Genomic DNA, 15263 nt, shown 5'->3' with positions numbered 1-15263 from the left:
CTCAGTCGCTCTCACAGTACGTTTTTAAGGCAAATGGGAAAAGTCTTCACTCTGAAATAGAAATATCTCGGAGCTGTTTGGCTTCAGGATACCCTAAGAAAAGAGGGCTGGATGTGGGTGGGGGGCGGTGCACAGCGGGATGCTCCATACTTCACCTTCTGCTGGCACGGAAGGAGGTGCTCCTAGATAAATATATCAAAGACCTTCAGCTCTGGGAGGAGGACCAGAAACTCTCTGAACCTGAGGGAGGGCGTGGCAGGGAGGGGCAGTGCGGAGACAGGCTTTACTTGGAGGGAAATGGCAGGTGCCTAATTAAGGCATTTCAATTAGTCCGGCTTGTTCTGTGATTCCCTTTGTGTAAACAAATTAGATGGGCGAATATACTAGCTCTCCAAAACTAGTTCTAAAAAGCCCTTTCATCCCATCAACACCCCTTTATTCTACTCTGAAGAGAGCTAAATGATAAGATATGCATCATACACAAACTTCCTAAAGCAAAACAATATTTCCCCCCATTTCATAGGAAAGTGCAATTACCCATTCACTCTCAAAGCATAGGTGCTTACTGTAAATTTAGTACAAGTGCTTAAAACCTGGATGCTTTATTTTTACTCAATGGTAACAGCCTGTGTAACTCTTGCCATCCTTATTTAACACACCCAGCCTCACTGGTGCAATGTTACACGCCTCCTCAAAATGCAAATGCTCTCTTTTTTTAAATGATAGCAAAGGCATTACTAGATGTATAAAGAACTAGAGGGGTGTGTGTTTGTGTACAAAGGGTAACCCCTGTTACCACCGTCATAACCACACATTGAAAGCTTCGTCTGTTTTCACTACAGGAAAGATAAACCTGCTGCTGTGTAAGAAAATAGTGATCCGTGTGTGACCAAGTTCATTCATCCATTTATTCATTCATCAATTACTTGAATGTTCTACACAAGGTCATATGTATTTTTATCCTATTGAAACTTTGGTATTTTGTCCAACACATACTCTTCGGGTGACCCCAAAGGTAAGGACTTAGGGTGTCTGTGAAACATTCATAGATGCAGATTGCATGTATTTTCGAGAATGTGGCCATTTCTAAGTGGTTAGAGTTGTACAATATAACACACAAGGGGGCCCATCACTCCCAATCACAGCAAATAAGAAATAAAAACATAATACTTCTTTATATCAAGATGAATTGAAAGACTCCTAACAAAATCAAGGTTTCAAATCTGTTACTCATTCTTTTCCCGCTTATATTGGTTTGCCAAGTCCTTCATTCAGCAATGTACAAAACCCAAATAAAAACAAGAGAGTATGGGTTACCTAAGACTCAACCAGACGCTACTCTCTAAACAGAAATGGGTAAACCAAACTCAAACGGCTGGTGCAATTATGTTTTACCAGACAATTTAGGTTAATAGGGGGAGACACGGATCTGCCACTGTATTTAAGGTGAGGTTACTAATTAACTTTGGTGCCTGGAGTAGTTTAATAAAAGTTTATTGTCGAAGACTAAACGTGGAATTTATAAACCTTACAAAATGCTTGCTATCTTGACTTATGGTAGCTGTTGTGGGTAAGGAGGAAAAAAAAATGTGTGGTGTTTTCATTCAAAAACTGAGCCCAGGCGTCTTTACCTTGGGGGTACTGAGCTAAATAAAGGATTAATGTATCCAAAACCACTAACCCCCTGCCATCACAGTAGCAGATGGTGAATTTTACGCCAAAATATAAGTCCACCAGGGGAAGGAAAGCCTAAATCACCAGGATTAAGGAAAAACAAGGCAAAGATACTCGACCTCCCTACCGGAGAAAAGCTTGAAAATCAGAGCAGATGGGCGTTAAACGATAGCTTTTTCTACGATCCACTAATAGAAGCCCACAACTGAATTAAATGGCAGAGTTACGAATGCAGAGTGTGTGTGTGTGTGTGTGTGTGTGTGTGTGTGTGTGTGTGTCTGTGTAGGTTCGCCTGTATTTTAAATCTTTCAAGGATTCAGTAATAACTCGATTTTCATCCAGAGTAAATAGGACAGAGATCCCTCTGAGGCTGGGCTTGGTCACCACACTCTCAAGGCAGCCACAATCGCTCGGAACAGACTGAGGCGGAACTGCCGGCAGGACTGCCTACTTCCCCACAGGCTAGAGGCAGCCGCTGGAAACGCTTGCCCAGGCTAGGAGGACAGCGCCTCCAATCGTTCCTCTCTCCTCCTCTCCACCAACACCTGGCCCTGCTCCTCTCCTCCCTGGACATGTGCGAACTGCAATGCCTTGCGACTGGCGCAGGAGGTTCGGGATGCTGCGTTTACAACTAGAGGCGCCTGAGCCCGCGAGCCAGGGCCAGTGTCCACAAGCGACCTCACAGCAGCTTCTGTCCGCCACTTGTGATCACATTAGCATCCTGAATTCATCACGTCCCAATCCCGGCCCCCAAGACCTTCTCCAGCTGCTGGAGACCCTGGTCCAGGAAGTGCTGCCGGCCAGAGGAGGTGCCATTCTCTAGTGGACAGGCAATCTAGCCCCTAGTCACATCTCAGTTGTCCGCGCAATTCTCTCGGGGTCAGATTGAACACGCTGAGCCCTCGTCTGGTGTTTCCAGCAGTCTTTAGCTATCACAGAAACTTTCCAGAAGCGCCGGGTACGGGGGTCCTGCACTGTAAAGGGGAGGAGGCGCTAGGAAGGGGGCGGCGAGCGAGCGGGAAAAATGTCGGGGTCCGGTTTCTGTCCCTGACACACTCAGGGTCGGGACAGCAGCCTGGCTCTGTACCGCCCGTGAGAGACCTCAGGATCCTGCTTTATACCGTTTCCCTTCTTGGGGAGCAAAAATAAATAAATAAAAATAAAAAAAAAGCGGAGATCGGGCAAACTGACACTGCCCACCTAGTAGGATCACGAACAGGGAACTGCCCAGCTTGCTTTGGGCGCCCCACGGCTCCAGAGGCTGAGCTCCAAGACACAACAAGCAGTCAGGACATCCAACAATCTGCAGCCCGGCAGAGCTTTCATCAGAGTGGCAAGCCCAGAGCTATTTCTTGCCAGGTCTCCCCACCCTTCCCTCTCCCGGGGTACATCTTTTCTCGAGAGGGACAGCACAGGTCTTGGAGGAAGACGCAGCAGGGGCCAGCCCTAGCGTGTAAAAGCTCAGTGCCTGAGAGAGACGCAGCTGCGACAAATGGTGCCCTGTTCGCTCGGGTGGGAACTGAGGCAGGGGACAGGACCTAGGGCGGGGGCGCCGTGCTATACCAAGACACCGCTCCTTGGCACTTACTCCAGCAAACAAAGCCAGGAACCTTTGGTGCCAGCAGCGACTGAAGAGTGGATCCCACCAAGAGAGAGGGCGCGCAGATGCTCAGGGCCATTACAAGTTTCACGCACTCCGTGGAGCCCAGCCCAGAGCCCGCACTGATAACAAAAGATCCTCATCTCTTCACCACCTCCCCGCACAACCATTTCTCCCACAACAGAGCCTAAACCTGTGGCTGGACACAAATAGCTTTGTACTCCCCAATCCTCTCTGGCCCTCGAGGACAGAACCCTTCCCCCTTCCCCAGCATTCGACACCAGGACCCGGCGCTTTCGAGAATCCCACCCTCCAGGGCCGCTTTCCTCCCTACTGGCTCAAGAGTGAGCTCTTAGCCTCGGGTCCGGCACACACACACACACACACACACACACACACACACACACACACCGCTGGGCAGGACAGCCATCCTCTCGGTCTAGGTCCGGGGCGGCGCCGGTCGTGTGCGCGACTCGGGTGGGGAAGCTTCTGACATGGAGCCCAGAGTCTCTGGGGCTCAGGACTGAAAAGAGCTGCAGGCAGGGCTCGGGGCTACTCCCCCAGGAAGGGACAACGCTTGGGAGACAGAGACATAAGACCAAACACAACACAGACACTACAAAGCCCACAACGCGCACCTGGGTTAACCCCTGGACCCTTACCCAAGCCTGGATCCAGGAGGTGGGGCGCTCAGGGACGTTAAAGCCATACCTTTTCGGTGCATCGACGGGCAGGCGGCCGCGGCTCGGAGCGGACTGGCACGGCGTGTATCCCATTTAGTAATCCATTATCGAGAAGATCTCTCTGGGCCTTGAGCTGCGCTCTTTCCTTCGCAAGCCTTTGTCATTCCTACATGTGTGCTTGTCTCTTTGGGGGCAACAGTCACGGCGATTACTTTCTGGGATGCAAGCGAGCTGTGTTCATCTCCAATGACAGAAGAGGACCGGAGGAGAAGGCAAAAAAAAATTTTTTTTGAAAAAGGAAAAAGAAAAGAAAAAGAAAAAAACTGAGAAAGAAAAACCAGCGAGGACCACGGTAAATGTTCAAGAAACTCTTTTCCAAATCCAAATTCCACTTGGATTCACTTCTGAGTCCCCTCAGCGGTGCCAGCGCCCATTAACTAGTCATTTCAGGGCGGGGGGCGGGGTGGGGGTTGAGGCAGAGGTGCAGGACTCTGGCCGGCTCTGCAACCCCGAGCTCAGTGTCCCGGGTGTGGCGACGCTGGCCGCGGCCGCACGCTCCTAGGCGGGCATCTCGGGCAGTCGGCACCGCGGAGAAGCGCCTGTGCTGCGTCCCGAGCGCCTAGGCAGCCGAGTGCGTGGGGAGCGGAGTTGGCTGCAGCCTCACCCCGTGTGGCTCACTACTCCAGTGTCACCGGAGAGGCCGACGCTCCGGGCGGAGCCAAGTCCCGGACTGGATTGCGCAGAGCAGACTCTCCTCCAGCAACCCCGCCTCCCAGGGCTGCTGTCTCCGACCCGAAGGAGAGCTGTGGTGTGTGCGCGAGGGAGAGAGAGAGGGAGGGAAACTGTGCGAATAAACCAAAGGAAGGAAAGACTTGACGCCGTGTGGCCGCAGGTAGAGCTTTGGACTGAGTCGACAGCCCCGTCCACCTCAATTCCCCGCCCCGGGACGCGCACTCGGGAGGTCTCAGCGGGGGCGACTCCAGGAAAAGCCCAGCCCTCGTCTACCCACCCCCACATGGGCTCTAGCAAAAGAAAAGAAAAAGGAAGGAAAAGAAAAGAAATCCCAGACAACATTGGTGAGCTCTGCCGAATCAGAAAAAGAAATAAAAATAGAAAGAGAGGAACAAGTTACAAGAAAGAGTTTGTCCATCGATTTTCTTAAATGGAAAAGTTTTAAAGGGACGGCAAACCTTTCTATTTCTGATTACTGTATCAGAAGGTAGATTCTGGAAGTGATGGACCCTTTTGCTGCCCAGATGAATTGTGGTTAAAAATAGTTTCTCACACACACCCGTTCATAGCACACGTTAAATAAACATATAAACTACGGGTGCTGAGAACGTGGTCAACGACCGTGATCTGTTTGAAAACGTCTAAGTCCGCGGTGAGGATCGTTCTTAGTAAACTTTAGACATAAGACTCAAACAATACCAAAGGGAATCCAGCAGCTTCTTGGAAAAGGGAAATCGCAACTATTTCCAAGGCTCTATTGTTATGAGCGCATGAAGAATGGCAGGCACGGCCTCTCTCCGCTGCCTGGACTTACAATAGCAAAGAAGTCTTGCAGTTTACAGGCTTGTGCCAACTGGTCAGGCCACACCACAGTCCCCTCCCCCAGCCGGCGCGCCCTCGCTGCCGCGCCGGCTGCTCCCCTCAAGCAACTGCGCGCCGGGGCTGCTGCTCCCAGAGTAGGTTTCGCAGATGGTGCCCACTGAGGCCGCTGCCTTCAAAGAAAGTAACGCTGGATGGCCAAGCAATTCCCGGAGCAATCTCTACTGCACGTTAAGTCAGCGGAGGAAAGCAAGTGGGAAGGAGGATCGTAGTCTCAGACCCAGGTTGGCTGAGAAGCTTCATGTTAGAAATTGTACCTGTTCCCCAATTTGGGGCTAGTGCTACTAAGTCCACGTTCCCTGTATTCCATTCCAGCATGTGCAAAAATCTCGTAAGTGCAGAGCTCGTAAGTGCTCTGGAAAGAAAAAAAAAAAAAACGACGAATACGTGACAAAGTACTCCACATCTCCGCCCTTGGGCTTTTTTTCCCCCTCACAAAACCACCTGGGGAAAGGGTGGGAAGAATGATTAAAGGAGAAAAGCAGTTCTGCGGTTCTCCAAAACTACCAGCAGGGGCCGCTATCCCCACCCTTCCTAGGCCAGCAAAAGTAGATACAGATCCCGGGTGGTTGGGGGCGCGGCCCTAGGTGCGCGCGCAGCACCCTCGGTTCTGGGCGCGACTCTGGAAGAAGATCGGGCACTAGAAGGAGAGGTGGTGGTCGACTTGCTCCGGTTCTAAAGGCTTCGGTGGGGACTGTCTGCCAGTGTCATCCTCCTAGCCCTGGGACTTGGTGGGACAGGCTTCCACGCGGAGACTTCTCTAGCACCCAGATTTAGGCTGGCGTTGGGCTGGTTTAGTGACAGTCCTTCGTCCGGTATCTCCACCCGGCGCTGGTCGCCAGGGCTCCCTCTTCGCTCCCTACCGCTGATTTACATGCTAATTATGTCTGGGAAAAGTTTTTTAATTGGCAGAATTAGGCAGAGCAAACGAATTGTTTCACAGACTGAACCAAATTAATTCCGGTTTAGCTCCTTGCTTTGGAGAAACAAACAATTAAGCTGTCTTGTTTGCTTTATGGATATATTGCAAGTGCCCCACATCGCGTTTCAAGATATTGTTTAAAGGGTAATTATTTTCAATATTAATACTTGTATGTTTAACTTGTAGTATCCCCGAGCCACGAGGAGGGAGATTAAATTTACCTAATTTAAAATTGCGGGATACAAGAGGGAAAGAATTTGAATTTACTTTTGAAGGTAAAGAAATACCACCCAGAATCTTCCTGGCAATTATTAGATCCTAAAATCTCAGTATCCAATTAGGCGGCTGGTGTCCTGAACACATGGTACCACATTTATACTTGCCAGAGAAAAAAAGATGCTCCAAGAACCAGGAAGAAAAGTCAGTCACAAGAAACCTCGTGAAGCCATTACCCCTTCGCAACCTCAGACTCTCCCCAAAACCTTATTTAACTTTTCAGCAAAGTCGCTGCCCCTCCGAAGTTCTTGGAGTCTGCAATGTACCCTGCTACTCAAGATAAACCGCCAATGAGAGTAAAGAATCACCGAACGTTAGAATTTGAAAACTTGGCAGGTTTTGTACTTTAGCGGCACGGTTGTAGAGTATTTCAGGAAGCTTCCGCGGTTTAGGCAACAGATTAGCTGGTCATCTTGGACGAATCCCTTATCTTTCTAGAGTCACAGTTGGCCTACCTGCCCCTGGGGTTTGTAACTGATTCACTTCCCAGGAATGTTATGGATTAACCAGAGTGCATGGGGAATCCAGGACACCCACTTCCTGGTAAGCATTAGCAAGCGACTCAATCATCCTCCACATCAGTCCTAAGGTCACATTTTACAAGGGTCAGATGGAGGCCCAGAAAAAGAGGTGGCTTCCCTTGTGTGGAGAATTAGGCCTGGAAGCTACCCTTTATGACTCTCAATAGCAGATACCTACGTGACAGGATCCACTTCCTCAAATCACCTGACAAGGTGTGGGGGGGGGAGGGGTAAAATAAGACTAAAAACAAACAAACGAACAAACAAACAAAAAACCCCAGTAAGCTCGCCCTTTAAAGAGCTCGTCCAGGCATTTGATGAGAATCTCTGCTTTTAAATAGCTTAATTTTCTTACAGAAGAGATGGTTCAGTGTTTAATGGTCTTCCGGAGGACCAGGATTGGTTCCCAGCACCCATATGGAAAATTGTGTGTGTGTGTGCACACGCGTGTGTTCTAAAAAGCTGAACTCCTTTCTATCTAAGGCCTCACTGCATCCTTCGCCTTGAAATTTTCCCTTTGTCTTGTGACTAAAACCTCTACTCATCCTTCAGGTGTCTGCATCAAATCTTCTACTTCAAGAGAGTCTTCCCTGACACTGCCCATGTGTGTGTCACACACAGGTATACACACACACACACACACACACACACACACACACCTCAGTCTTCATTCATTCTCAAAGGGCTCGGTAAGTTTCCTTGTAGAACATACCCTGCATCATAGCCAGAGTCAAGATCCTGTGCAGGGGTGTGCCGAGAGCTTCTCTTTCTCGCTTGATTAGAAGCCCCGAGCCCTAGGACAGTCTCTGATTTTTGCTTTTCTCTCCAGCACCTAGCAGACAGCAAGGACACCATTCACAAAGAAAGGGATAAACTAGTAAAATCAGTCGAGCTCCTTTTCAAGGATCCCATACTATAAGGAATCGATCATTGGGTAAAAGAGCTGCACTTAAAAATGAAAAAGAGAAACACTAGAAAGCAATCGCATCCTTCTTATTTGTGATTTCAGATCTAAAGGTGAATAAAGGCCACCCTGACATCTAACTGCTGCCTTACAGTGTCTGGCATCTTTCAGTGAAGAAAAAAAAGAGCCTTGAGACATAAGAGGTGAGTGTATATGACGAGATGCTTGGGAACAGGGAGCAAGGAGAAACTTAACTCTAAGAGACCCACAGCAGGAGGTGAGGCTGCGGTTGGAATCCTCTGGGTGTGATGCAAGTGGGATTTGCTAACAGTGATTTACTGTCTACCCCTCCGTGAATAGCTGTACCCTGCTGCCTCCCCCTGTGCATAACAATCGCTCCACTGTACCACAGTAGAACCTTCCTCCATTCCCAGCACACATCAAATTATTGTTTGCAAGATTAAGAGAATGGTAGATTAGAAATAAGATAATGAACAATGTGTCTTAAGTAAACCAGAACTCACAACTCCATTTTTTTCCTCTCTCACAAAAGCCCTTTAGATGCAGTTGAATTCATTTGTTACCCGATACAGAGCGAGGGCTGTCTTTGGCTTTTTCTCTTTTCCAGCCGAACCTTGTAATCGCCTGTCTTCCTAATACTTAAGACTTAATGGTATCTACTTGGATACGAGTTTGTTTAAACATGTAATTACCTAAATGCAATTTATCCGACTCAGAATTAGATAAATTGACTGATTGAATACCACTTTGTAATTTGCTGTTTGGCCAGAGGAATGATGAAAAATAAAATAGATTTTTTTTATGAGACCCACTTCCAGGCCTTCGCTTCATAGGAGGCCCAGCTAGAAGGGGGGATTATGCAGGCACATGCGTGCTCAGGGGGAAAAAAAAACGTATGCTTCAGGTTGTGCCAATTTTAGTTTAGATTACACTGGCAAACCGTATTGATATCAACTGAGAGATGTGTCCAGGCTGTTTTTGATGAATGTATGTTTAGGAGTCATTTCATCATCAGAGAGATGGCAACAGGTTGGTATTACCCTTGAAATCTGTAACACAGGAAAAAAACTGCTTCAAACATCTAAACTTATGGTGGATAATTATGGACAACAACAAAGAATATATTTAAAAAATTATGTGTTTGGGGCCAGTAAGATGGCTCAGCAAGTAAGGGAGTCCACAGCTAAGCCTAATGACCAGAGTTCAGTCCCCTGGACCCACAATTGTGGAAAGAAAGAACTGACTCCCAAACGTGTCTTTTGGCATCCATATGTGTCACCACAGACACTTATTCTCACATATAAACAAATAAATGTAATTTTTGCCAGGCAGTGGTGGCCCACGCCTTTAATCCCAGTCCTTGGGAGACAGAGAAGGGTAGACGTCTGTGAGTTCAAGGCCAGCCTGGTCTACAAAGTGAGTTCCAGGGCAGTCAGGGCTGTTACACAGAGAAATCCTGTCTTGAAAAACCATAAGTAAATAAATAAATAAATACAGACCTTTTTTTTTTTGGTTTTTTGAGACAAGCTTTCTCTGTAGCGTTGTAGTCTGTCCTGGAAGTCCTGGAACTAACTCTTGTAGACCAGGCTAGCTTCAAACTCACAGAGATCCACCTGCTTCTGCCTCCCAAGTGCTGGGATTAAAGGCATGCGCCACCACTGCCCAGCTAATAAACACAATTTATAAAAAAATGATAGGTTTGGATTTTAACTAAGATATAAAATAGTACCATACTATTGAGTATATAATTAAACTAAGAAAAAAATATCCTTTATATGGATGACTATAAACTAGAATGTTTTCATTAACTTTACTTGAGATTTTGTACTTGGGACAAGTCTCTAGTCAATTGTCCTACAAAGCACTGCTAACATTTAACTAGCTAGACTGAAGAGTTTCCAGGTGTAACCTGTTCCCTGAAGTGAATGGAACCACTACGAAGTAACTCTACACCCCAGAGAGTCAAAGGATCCGGCCACTAGGACCTCTTTCCTCTCTGATTCACACCCCTCCCCGTCAGTAATTGAAATGAGAATGTAATTTAACTTCGGAACTGAAAATCTGCAAGCCTGTTTTCGTAAAAGTTATTGTGTCAGGAGCTCTGTTAGCGACTCGTGAAAGCCCAGCAATGGCCTGCCTCTCTCTCACCCTTTCTTTCCCTTCCTCTAAGCAACTGAGTCATTTCCTTTTCTAAACAACTCCTTAAAGGCTTTTCTTCTAGGGGAGCCAACTTTTGAAAGTCCCTAGCCCTTGCCTCTTCCTCACTATTGTTCCCTCTATTCAAATGTTTGCATGATTATGCTGTGCCTTGACTTTTCCCTTTTTGTTATATTCACTTGCTTTAGGGAATTCCCCTCCTTGTTCCTTAATTTCCTTTTTTAAATGTTTTTTATTGATTTTATTGAGCTATACATTTTCCTCTGCTCCCCTCCCTTCCTCTCCTCTCCCCTTCAACCCTCTCCCATGATTCCTTAATTTCTTACTCAATGCATACCTTCCTTTGGGGGTTGCTTTATTTGGGTTAACTGCTATCTTTCTTCCAAATACAAGGTACTAAGAATGGTGCCTTCCAGTACTAGTACACTCACCGTGGGCTCAATGGAGTCCCCACCCTATCACTGAATGATGCTGTCCTTTGGCTACCCAGTCAAGGAAATTTGAGTCTTTGCTCCAACCCCCGTCTTTCTCATTTGTTATATATTCTTCACCAGCAAATTCTGTGGCCTGTCTTAAACTTGATCCAGACTTTTAGCATGCTTCCTTTCCATCATAGCTGCGTGGGTCTAAACCACCACCACCACCTTCATCTGAGAGCCCAGCAGCATGTTAACCTATGACCCTCTTGCTGATGTCACTTGCCCACAAGCTAATTCCCAACAGCAGTCATCAACATGACTCAAGTCATTCATTAAAATCATGCCCCCTTGTGCTAAAACCATCCAGAGTTTCTCTCTTGCTTCCTTCAGGGTAAAATCAACAGTCCACACTACCTGGCCTTTCTGCCAAATATCTGGCCTCATTACTTCCTCCTCCCCTCCCCCCCACTCCTCACTTCTTCCTGCCTCCTGAGTGTGCGTACACACACACACACACGTGCACACGCACACGTGCCGCACACACATGCTTAAGGCTTTTCCTGCTTCTTTCCCAAGTACCATTTCCTTTGGAGGACTCCTTATCTCCAGCGTGACCTTCCTAAAAGCTTGGTTTCTCTGCAAGTGCTCCTGACTTACTTCACAATAACAATTCCACAATCTAGTCGACTTCTTCCACCATCCACCCCCTTGTAGCGTCCCTTGACTTTATACTTATTTGCTTCTTTGTTTAGTATCTGTTTCCTGCCAGTCTGTCATGAACTTCATAAGGTCAAAAAAAAAAATGATACTTGCGTTTGAGAGCAGCCTAGTCTATATACAGTTTCAGGATAGCCAGAGCTACATACCCTGTCTTCCCCAAAAAACAAAGAAAACAAAAGAACAAAAACCAAACAAGCAAAAATAACAACAACAACAACAAAAAACTGACTCTTTTTACTTGTAAAGTCCCTGACAATTACAGCAGTGACTAACACATACAGTATTTGTGTTAAACTTTGGTTGGGCAAGTGAGCATATAAACGTAACTTATCACATTTAATGCCAGTCATAGTAATGCACCAGGTAATGTTTGAAAGTGCATAGCTTCAAGTCAAGAAATACCTTCAAGTATAGTGCTTTCTTGATAGCAACGTCTTGGTCTAATGAGTAGACAACTCCAGTCTACTTTCAAAATCATACAGCTTGCTCAGGAAGGTGGCCACTGTTTAACCATTAGCGTAGGGATGGATGTTGTAAAAAAATCAGACGGAGAAGTAGCATGGTGAGTATGCTGGATTATTAGACAAGGCTGCTGGTTGGGAGAGAGTTTTCTCTGGCTTTCTTGTGCTTCCTTCCAGTCAGGTCAGGCCATGGAAAGGAAAGTTCCTCTTCCCAAATCGTTGAGAACAGAACCCCTCTTTCCCACAGCCAGTCATATAACCTAGAAAAAAGTAATCTGGCTTCCTCTCCTTTTTGAGTGAAGTGGCCATAAAGTAATTCTCTTACCCACCCTGCCTGCTCATCACTCTAACACCCTCATTAGCTCAGGAGGTAGGAATGTCACAGAGAGATCCAAAGAGGAATCGGAATAAATGAGCCCGGCTGGGTTTTCCCTTGGTCCATTATCCTTAGGTTAGACCTTTCTGTGCCCTCTCGTTCTTCATCCCATACATCTCTCTGGATAAAACACAAAAAAATAAAGCTTTCTCTGGGTCTTTGGGTCTTTATTTCTGCTGCATAAAGCAAGTTAATGTCTTTGTTTTGCTCACATGTCTTTGTCATAGGTGTGGTAGGTGATGTGGAAAAAGTCTCAAAAGCTCAACTTTCTGTCCCCATGGATACCTAAGGAAGGATGTTAAAACAAAACAAAACCAAAAGGAGAATGTTTGTCCTAGAGCAGTAGATATTTTTTTTGCTTTTTGTTTGTTTGTTTTTGTTTTTTTCGAGACAGGGTTTCTCTGTTGCTTTGGAGCCTGTCCTGGAACTAGCTCTCATAGACCAGGCTGGCCTCAAACTCACAGGGATCCACCTGCTTCTGCCTCCCGAGTGCTGGGATTAAAGGCATGCGCACTAGCGCCCAGCAAGCAGGTAGGTCTTTACTTTCTAGTTCAGCTGTTCTCAACCTATGGGTCACAATCCCTTTGAGGTTGAAGGACCCATTCACGTATGAGATAGCCTGCATATTAGATATTTGCATTATGATTCACAACGGTAGCAGAATTACAGTTATGAAGCAGCAGTGAAAGTAATTTTGTATTTGGGGGTCAACACAGCACAAGGAGCTGTATTAAAGGGTCGCAGCATTAGGAAGGTTGCAAACCTCTGCACTAGTTGATGACGGTGTCAGCCCTTTACACCCACAGATCGGAGTAGGTTAGTGTGTTATAACTGGTCAAAATCATCACCTAACACCCCTTTATACAAAGAGTCTGGAATATTATATTTGGGGGCCTCACCTCAGCCTCTGGCACCCATCTTTGGAATGGCGCAGGAAGCTCCATTTCAAGCCCCCTCCCCTGGGAGTTGCCTTGGTCCGGACTTCACCTCTGGGAAAGTCTGCCAAGTGGTGACCCCTCCCCAGGGAGGGTCAGGACCACTCCCACAGACTATTTAGACTGCCCCCCAGAGAATGAACACATGGTCTCTGGGTTTTGCGTGGTCTCCCCTTTTCTCTCTTTCCCTCGCCATGCCCAGGTGTCACCCAGAAGTATGGCATTAAACATGGGCGTCTTTTATTTGGTGTGATTTGGCCTGATTAGAATTATTTGCATTGGTGGAGAGGCTCGTTCTAAGGAATATTCCTAACAATAACTCCACCCAGACATCTGTGTCAGTCAGTTGAGTCGAGCATAGCAGAAAAGGACAGACTCCATGGGCTGACACGTAGAAACTTATTTTCCCAGAGTTCTCGAGACGGTAAGTCAAGATAAAACATCTAGCCAGTGATGATGGGTCAGTTGAAGACTCAATCCCTGGCCTACAGATGGCTTTCTTTCTCTTAGGCCTCAAGTGTCTTTCCTTTGCTCTCTTTGGGGAAGGCGAGGACAAAGAAGAAGGGGAGGAAAGAAAAACCAAAAAAGAAAGAGGAGGAAGGCAAGAAGAAAAGGGAGGGAAGACAGCCGACTGGTAAGTTGCAGTCTGATTAATGGGAAAGGTAGCCATGTGATAACAAGATCAAGACCTAGAAGAAAGCCCAGACGTCCTAGACAAACGTGAACACTAGTGTTTCTGAAATGATCCATCTGAAATCTCCAGTATTGCTCACAAAGAGTGCTTCCGTTAGAAACCAGGAAGCCTGCTGTGGAAGCTTCCTTGGGACATGTAGAGCATCCTCATGGAGTGTCCCAGAATCTCCCAGGCTTGAGCCCACCTGGCCTGTGTATGAGGCTTACCTTTCTTTGGAGTTATTCTAGGTGTTGGGATCAGGGTGCTGGTCACAAAAACATTGCTCAACTTCTTTTGACAAGGAATTTGGCACAGAGATTGTGTCTTGAGCACACACACACACACACTGATAATAGAAAGATAACTTGCAAATGTGGAGAGATTTTAATGGACAGAAGTGAGAAACCATCATGGCACCACCCCACAGAGTTGAAGTTCTCCCCAGCATTGGAAAACTGTCCTATGCATGCTTCTCTAGAACCTTTGGGAGGCATTGGGCCACTTAGACATTAGAATGACTCTAATGTGCAAGCGTTTTCATTACCCCTCTTCAATGAAGCAAATGAGGCAACTGGGGATTAAGACAGCCTGGCCGAAGCTAACTGTCTGCTTTGTCTCAGTGACCGCCAACCCCAACTGCACTGTGTTAGTGTAGAAGCAGCAAGATGCTCATATGGTCCCTTATTTCTGCTTTTTTAAAAATTACACAGAAGTCAAAAAATATTTTTTTGGTACATGGTATTTAATGCTGCTGGCAATTTAACAGAACAGGAGTTGTTTTCCAATACATCTAATATTACAGCAAATCTTCCCCTTAACACAATGTCAGCAAATTGTCTACATTCGAATACAGGCTCATTCAACCAAAAACTAAATTATAGGAAATTTTTAATTATAAAAGTGATAAAAACAGAGGTTGCTAATTAGATTTGTAGAGAAAATGATTGGCTTTTGGAGAGAGATCGGTGTTAAACTTTGATTCATGTTTAGTGTTTGATTTTGCTAAAATTTATGCTAGCAAGCTGTATTTGTTTTATGGAGAATGAGGATACCCTAGGCCAGTGGTTCTCAATCTGTGGGTCACGATCCCCTTTGAGGGGTGGAAAGACCCTTTCACGGAAGTCGCCTACGACCATCAGAAAACACAAATATTACCATTACGATTATAGAACAGTAGCAAAATATAGTTTTTTTAAAATATTTATTTATTTATTATGTATACAATATTCTGTCTGTGTGTATGACTGCAGGCCAGAAGAGGGCACCAGACCTCATTACAGATGGTTGTGAGCCACCATGTGGTTGCTGGG

The 15263-nt window shown here is 46.4% G+C and overlaps 1 protein-coding gene and 1 long non-coding RNA gene across 5 annotated transcripts in view; one reads left to right on the top strand and one right to left on the bottom strand.

Moving 5' to 3' along the window:
• Sema6a (semaphorin 6A) overlaps nt 1–4823 on the bottom strand; it is a 124000-nt gene extending 119177 nt beyond the window's left edge. For 2 of the 4 annotated variants that reach the window (XM_050149239.1, XM_050149241.1), the window contains exon 1: nt 3986–4823. The gene's annotated coding sequence lies outside the window, so the exon portion shown is untranslated. The remainder of the gene's footprint in view (nt 1–3985) is intronic. The other 2 variants (XM_050149243.1, XM_050149240.1) reach the window with 2 other exon arrangements.
• Nucleotides 4824–6205: 1382 nt separating this feature from the next.
• Nucleotides 6206–15263, top strand: part of LOC126506024 (uncharacterized) — a 77012-nt gene continuing 67954 nt past the window's right edge. The window contains exons 1-3 of the long non-coding RNA XR_007593063.1: nt 6206–7309; nt 8297–8394; nt 13791–13914. This is a non-coding gene — a long non-coding RNA (uncharacterized lncRNA). The remainder of the gene's footprint in view (nt 7310–8296; nt 8395–13790; nt 13915–15263) is intronic.

The sequence above is a fragment of the Alexandromys fortis genome, unplaced genomic scaffold (genome assembly GCF_014885135.2).
Source record: "Alexandromys fortis isolate MF-2015 unplaced genomic scaffold, M_Fortis_MF-2015_v1.1 scaffold_60, whole genome shotgun sequence".
Taxonomy (NCBI): Eukaryota; Metazoa; Chordata; class Mammalia; order Rodentia; family Cricetidae; genus Alexandromys; species Alexandromys fortis.
This window is presented reverse-complemented; position numbering and strand designations above follow the sequence as displayed.